Below are 7564 nucleotides of genomic sequence, written 5' to 3' on the forward strand. Positions count from 1 at the left end.
TATACCTTTTCTGCAACTCACTTTCAAATAGTTCAGAGGACATTATACATAGACTGAGAAAAAGAGAAAAAAAAGCCAATTGTGGGGAATCATTTACAATTGGTGATACCAGGTAGACAATCTATAGTGTCCAATGTTCTTTGTTCCAACTTTTAAAAAATGTGAACATTTTCCCAAAACAGAAGAAAATGGCCAATTTAACTAATGATATAGATTTATGCTTATTCCACATATTTCTGTCCATAAGTAAATTAGTTGAGTGTGCTTTTATATACAATAATGTGCTTATATAGAATATATATCACATATTTTATCTTATGTAACATATATTTTTATCAAAGATCTCACTGCTTATTTGACAATAAATAAAAGCAAAGGGGACTTTCTTCAAAAAATTTATTTTGATTGGGCTAATTTAATTTGGTAGACTTCAAAAGATTGAACAAAAGCTTGGCTTACCTTCTGAAAAATATAGATACCTGTTCAATTCTAGACTAGAACCTTTGAATATCTACTGACACATGTGAAATAGCCACTTGAGGTCCTTGAAGCATGTCAATGTCTAAGTTCCTGCCCCAAATTTTCCATTGAAAGATTCAGAGTTCTCTTATGAGTAAGGCCATTGAAATAATGACAAGATGTGCATATTTGAATTTTTCCTGGGGTTAGAAATTTAACTTAATATAGTTCTACCATACATTTATATAGTGTTGTAATTTTACCGAAGAACTGCTCTACTTTCTTTACAATAGTGTGTAAAGTCATCCTAGACTGTCAAATGCACCACAGGCTATGCTGAGGAGTGGAAAGTTGACTTCATCTTGAAACCAAGAATTAAACTCAGAGATGAAGACCTCTGTCAGTTATATAGAGCAGACTTTCTACACTGAAGGAAATAGGGATATGATTGTCTCTATAGAGAGGATGGTTTGGCTCATTGGTCCAGAATAGCCTTACAATTTAGATCATTAGTGTTGGTATTAAATGCTACTGCATTCTCTATATGAATATTCCTATTTCTTTCAGTGTGCTCATTACTATTTGTAAACTGAGACACTTCCACAGCTGTCATGATACAACAAAGAATAAGTCCTATTTTCATTCTTTATATATTCACAGGGCACTCTTATAGATATCCATAGCTCTGATTATCATCTCTACATGCTGACAATCCCCAAGTCCCCAGATCTAAGCTTCATTCCCATTATTCTAATTGCTTGGATATCATTTCTACTAGGAAGCCTCACAGTTCTCTCATACTCCACACATTCAAAACTGAGTTGGTGATTTGCTAAATCCTGCCACTGCTGTGATCTCTGTGCAGTGAAAGACATTATCATCCGCTCAGTTGTCCAAGCCAGAAAGCTTCACATCATTTGTGACTCCTCTCTCCTTCACGTCCCACATCTAATCAGCGACAAAGTCCTAGAATGTCTGCTTCTTAGGTAGCTCCCAAATCCACCCACCTTTCTCCAATCTCCACTGTCAGTTCCCAAATAGGTTATTGCAACAGTCGATGAGCTCTAAGCTTGCCTTCTTCAACCCGTTCTCCTTATTATGACCAGAAATCTCCTCAAAATAAAAAAAAAAAATGTAATTCTAAGCCTCCTCTGCTTAAAAGCTGTTGATGGATCTCCACTTCTCTTAAGATAAATTTCAGATTTCTTAAACTTAAAAGATCCTGCATGATTTGAACCCTGCTGACTTCTTCCCAATTCATCTCTCTCCAGTCAGTCTTTCAAACCCTGTGCCCTACAAATACAGTAGTACCGTACCCACCCTCTCATCCATGGGAGATGTTTTAAGAAATTCTGTGCTCACCTGAAACCACGATAGTAGCAAACCTTATGTATACTGTATTTTCCTACACATACATATCTATGATAAAATTTAACTTATAAGTTAGGCACAGTAAGCAACTAACAACAGTAACTAATACTAAAATAGAACAATTATAACAATATGCTGTAATAGAAGTTATTTAAAACTTATGGATTGCTTATTTCTGGAATTTTCCATTTCAGATTTCCAGGCCACAGTTGAATGCAGGTAAATGAAGCCACGGAAAGTGAAACCACAGAGCGGGGAAGCTGCTGTACTGAGCTTCTTTCAATGCTTCAAAAGTGACTTATTCACACAAGAGGACTTATATTGTAAGATAATTGCATGTACCGGCTGTTTACTTGTCTCTATTCCTGCACTAGAATATATGCTCCATGAGGATAAAAATTGTGTTTATCTTATTTACCATTGTGTCCCCAGATCATAGCGGCTTGTATCTAAATGTGTTCCAGAAATGTTTGTTAGGAGAATAAATGGTTTCCCAAAGGCTTGACAATTTCACTATTTATGTATTTATTTATTCTGTCAAATGAACTGATTAGAGATTTCCAAATTTACTTTTGCCCTTCAGTTTTTAGGATATAAAAAGTACCCTCCCAAGATGTAAACCAACTGAGAAATGAGTGGAAATGAATAGTATGTCAGTTTTATTACTGCTAAAGCTAACTTCAGAAAATCTTCTCAGAGCTGCAGCAAATGGACTGAAACAGACAGATTTAAACTCTACCTGGGCAATGTAGGCCTCCAGCACAGGGGCAGTGACAGGCAGAAATGGTACGCATGCTGTGGTCAAGGTATTGCCGCAGGGAGAAGCTATGAAGGGCTGGCTAAGTGGGTCCGATGTCTTCTCTCAAGTTCATCGACCAAGGAAGGCACTCTCCTCTGAGAAGGACTGAGTGAGGAATAGGAGAACAGGAGATTTACTTGAAGAGAAACTCCAAAATTCTTGAGCTGATTGCTCATTTACTTCCATTTAGTCTTACCAAGAATTTTTTTCAAATGAGGTTATGAATTTGTCTGTGAAGACAGCTGTAGCTACATTCCACAATGTGGATTGTTCTCAATCCATAAATTATAGCTTGAAGTCTTTGAAGCAAGAGTAACTAAATAGTTTGAAATTTGAAATTTGAAATGTTTCAGGGGTTTCTTAAATTATTGCCATTATGTTCTAGGTTTCTTGCATTGTGCTCAAGTGCATAGCATGAATGACTTCTCTATTTTGAAATATATTTGAAGTTTCTGTGGGGCAGAATAATATGAATTTCTATAATTATGGGATACCTAATTGGAAACAAAATACATTTCCTGTAAGGTATGAAGTTCAATATATTTTATTAAAGTAATTTTAATAATTATACTATTTAATTCTGTACATCCTTTTGTTTTTGTTTTAGCTGATAGTTACATCAAAGTCTCTCAAAGCTACTAAATTTATGTGAGTTTCTTGATGACTTTCTGAAAATTTCTACTTTAAAATATTGACACTTAGTAAATATGTATACAAAACTCATGATTGTTAAATCTTTACTCTGTATAATGCTTTTGGACTTGAATTCTGCCTTGTCTAAAATTAATATTGGGGCCAGAGCTGTGGCGTAGCAGGTAAAGCCACTGACTGCAGTGCCGGCATCCCATATCGGCACCAGCTCGAGTTCTGGCTCGAGTTCTGATCCAGCTCTCTGCAATGGCCTGGGAAAGCAGTGGAAGATGACCCAAGTCCTTGGGCCCCTGCACCCACGTGGGAGACCTGGAAGAAGTTCCTGGTTTCTGGCTTCTGATCGGCCCAGCTCCAGACATTGTGGCCATCTGGGGAGTAAACCAGAGGATAGAAGATCTCTTTCTCTCTCTCTCTCTCTCTGCCTGCCTCTCTGTAACTCTACCTTTCAAATAAATAATTCAATATTTTTAAAAAATTAAGCATTTCAAAAAATTTAAAATATATAAAAATAAATAAAATTAATATTGCCACCTGTGCTTTATTTGTTTGTGCTTCTAAACAAAGATAAATTCTTGTTCATCTTTTCATTTTTAAGATGTAGTGTTTTTTATTTATTTAAAGCAATACACAGGTATATTTTATACTATTATTTAATCATAGTATTTATATTTTAAGAAGTTTTTAACAATTTATAATTATTGTTATAGCTTATATTTTATTTCTTTTATGGCATTTTTTGGCATTCATGTTTTTCCTTTTAACACATATAATTTATGCATTGCTTGTGCTCATCTTATTTGGTCACTCAGAAAGTATAAACTTTTTATATTAAGCATAATACTTAATTTTGAAGGCTAGTGTTTAACCCAGACTCCAGTTTTCTAAGTAAAAATTATGTTATGATATCTGGTCTCAGACTTTCCCTCACTTATCAAACCATTTCCCAATTTTTATTATATGTTGTTATAGAATTTTAATAATTTATATTATATATATAAAACTTTTTAAAAGAGTTTATTTGAAAGGTAGAGTTACAGAGAGGGGGGAGAGCTAGACAGATCTTCCATCCATTGGTTGACTCCCCAAATGGCCATAGCACCAGGACTGGGCCAGGCTAAAGCTAGGAGTCTGGAACTCCATCTGGGTCTCCCGCATAGGTTGCAGGGGCCCAAGCACTTGGGCCATCTGCTGCTGCTTTCCCAGGCACGTTAGCAGGGAGTTGGATCTGTGGAGCAGCTGGGACTCGAACTAGCACCCATATGGGATGCTGACATCAAAGGCAGTGGCTTGACCCACTACGCCACACTGCCAGCCCTTGTTTACACCAATGGAATACATCTTTCAAGTCATTTCAAGAAGTACCATGGATGGCATATTTTCTGAGTCTTTAATACTCATGTCTTTCCACTGCCTTCGTATAATATGAAAAATGACTACTTGAACCAAATCTTTATGTCCAAGGATTTCAGTCATTGCTCTGCAGTCTTTCAGAATTTAATCTAACTGAAAACATGGGAGTTAGTTTGATTGTTGTCCATCCTTTATAAATAAACTAATGAAATGTCTTGATAATTATATGTTTAAATCCTTATGAGTTAAAATACATCTGTATTAGAATTTTTTAATTTTTTGTACCTGGAAGAATCTGGACCTTTTTAATCCGCATAACTGCATCACTTTACCCCCAATGAAGCTTTTCTTCAATTATGTCTGATTCTTGCTGTGTTCTAGTCATACATGATCTTTCTCCATGGTGTGCCTATAGTTTCTAGGTTTGATAATTGTTCTCCTTGTCTCCTTTTTCTGCTTACTCCCTATATTCTGAGAAAAACTTTTGTATTTGTCTCCTGCATTATCAAATGTTAGTGTCCATTCTGCTCTTTTCTGCCCCTAAAAGGGATTTTTTTATTCTGCTGTGGCACTTTTGGTTCTCTAAGTTTCTTTTTATTTATTTTTTCTTTCTTACAACCACTTTCCTATAGCTATCTTCATTTCTGCAGCTAGTTTCCCTAAGAAGTCACATCTTAACAATATAATCTTCTTCTGGTTTTAATAGTACATCATTTTCACAGGTGCATTCTTCTCTGGAGTCTTCAGGGTGATGTTTTCTTCTCTTGTTTTTTTCACAGACCCCTGTGTAACTTTTTTGTCTTTGATCATCCTCAAAAATGAAGAGAACTAATCCGGCCCAGCTCTTACCAAATGACAGCCTTTGATTGTTCTCATTTTCCCTTGTCTGTTGCTCAGTTCGCCTTCTGAAAGTTCAATTGCATTGATGTCCATTGTTCCGAATCCAATTTTCAATGCCCAGAAGATTTTTACTATGGGCATTTCTGTTGTACTTAGTTGAAACCTTCTCCTACCTCGATAGCTTGGTTTTGTGATGCTTTGTGAACATAGAAAACCGTAATCACCAGCTTGCACTATGGAAAGGATTCTTCTGGTCTGTTGGACTGCAATAAGATATTATTAATCCCCTCTCTACTTTCTTGCCAACAGTTTTCAGAAAGATTTTTTGGCCTCTACTAAATAAATGAAGAACTGTACTAGTAGAAAAGGACATAAGCAAGAAAGAGAATGTTCTGTCTCATAAAAGCTCCCCACTCATAGGTGATGGCTGCCATGTTTTCTAGTAGGTTCAATCTGATGATGCTGAGTTACAGAAAAGACAGAGAAGGTAGTATGAAATGACTCGCTTTATCATATTGCCAGACTTTGCCTGTAATTTGCAGCAAAGCACCAGTAGAACACAAATTGTATTTTTCACACAACTATATCACCCTTATGCTAAGTAAAATTACGCAGTTGACAAATTACAAAATATTCAGTTTGATTTTCTTCATTGAAAGCCTTCATATTTCTCTACGCTCATGATCATTTTCCTGACAAGTTGAGAATTGTAGCATCAGAGACCACGAGCCAGATATCATTTTAAGACAGAAATTACACCTTGATTTTGATCTAGCTCTCCAAAAAATCCACTTTCCAAATTGTCACCAAAAATAGTAGAATAAAGTGGGATCATGTAATCATGTAACATATATTCACCATGTTTAGCTTGAGATGATACAGAATTGTTTTCAAAAGGGGCCACCACTGTGATGTAGCAGGTTAAGCTGCCACCTGTGGTGCTGGCATCCCTCATGGGAGCCAGTTCGAGTCCCAGCTGCTCCACTTCCAGTCCAGCTCCCTGCTGGAGTGCCCGGGAAAGCAATAGAAGACAGCCCAGGTGCTTGGGCCCCTGAACCCATGCAGGAGACCCAGATGGAGCTCCTGGCTCCTGGCTTCAGTCTGACCCAGCCATTTGGGGAGTAAACCAGCAAGTGGAAGCATTCTCTCTCTCTCTCTCTCTCTCTCTCTCTCTCTCTCTCTCTCTCCCTCTGCTTCCCCCTCTCCATAACTCTGACTTTCAAATAAATAAATAAATCTTAAATTTTTTTTCTAGGGGCCGGCACTGTGGCATAGTGCATAAAGCCACCAGCTGCAGTGCCAGCATCCCATATGGGTGCCAGTTCTAGTCTTGTCTGTTCCACTTCCGATCCAGCTCTCTGCTATGACCTGGGAAAGCAGTAGAAGATGGCCCAAGTCCTTGGGCCCCTGCACCCGCGTGGGAGATCTGGAAGAAGCTCCTGGCTTCAGATCAGCTCAGCTCCGGCCATTGTGGCCAATTGGGGAGTGAACCATCAGATGGAAGACCTCTCTCTCTCTCTCTCTCTCTCTCTCTCTGCCTCTCCTCTCCCTGTGTAACTCTGATTTTCAAATAAATAAATAAATCTTTTAAAAAAATTCTCCAAAAAAAGTTAATTCACCCTCAAAAACAAAAAAATGACAACATGAATTGAATGAAAAGTTCAGGCCACAGGCTCACAAAGCTTAGTTCTAAAGATCCTTTGAGCCATGGCCATGTTAAGAAAATGCATTGAAAAAATCCCCTTGAGGGGCCGGCGCCATTGCTCACTTGGTTAATCCTCCGCCTGAGGCGCCAGCATCCCATATGGGCACCGAGTTCTAGTCCCGGTTGCTCCTCTTCCAGTCCAGCTCTCTGCTGTGGCCCGGGAAGGCAATGAAGGATGGCCCAGGTGCTTCGGCCCCTGCACCCGCATGAGAGACAAGGAGGAAGCACCTGGCTCCTGGCTTGGGACCGGCATAGCTCCAGCCATAGCGGCCATTTGGGGGTGGGGGGTGAACCAACGGAAGGAAGACCTTTCTCTCTGTCTCTCTCTTTCTCACTGTCTAACTCTATCTGTTAAAATAAAAAAAAAAAGAAAAGAAGAAGATGGTGCA

Source organism: Lepus europaeus, chromosome X (genome assembly GCF_033115175.1).
Source record: "Lepus europaeus isolate LE1 chromosome X, mLepTim1.pri, whole genome shotgun sequence".
Classification (NCBI taxonomy): Eukaryota; Metazoa; Chordata; class Mammalia; order Lagomorpha; family Leporidae; genus Lepus; species Lepus europaeus.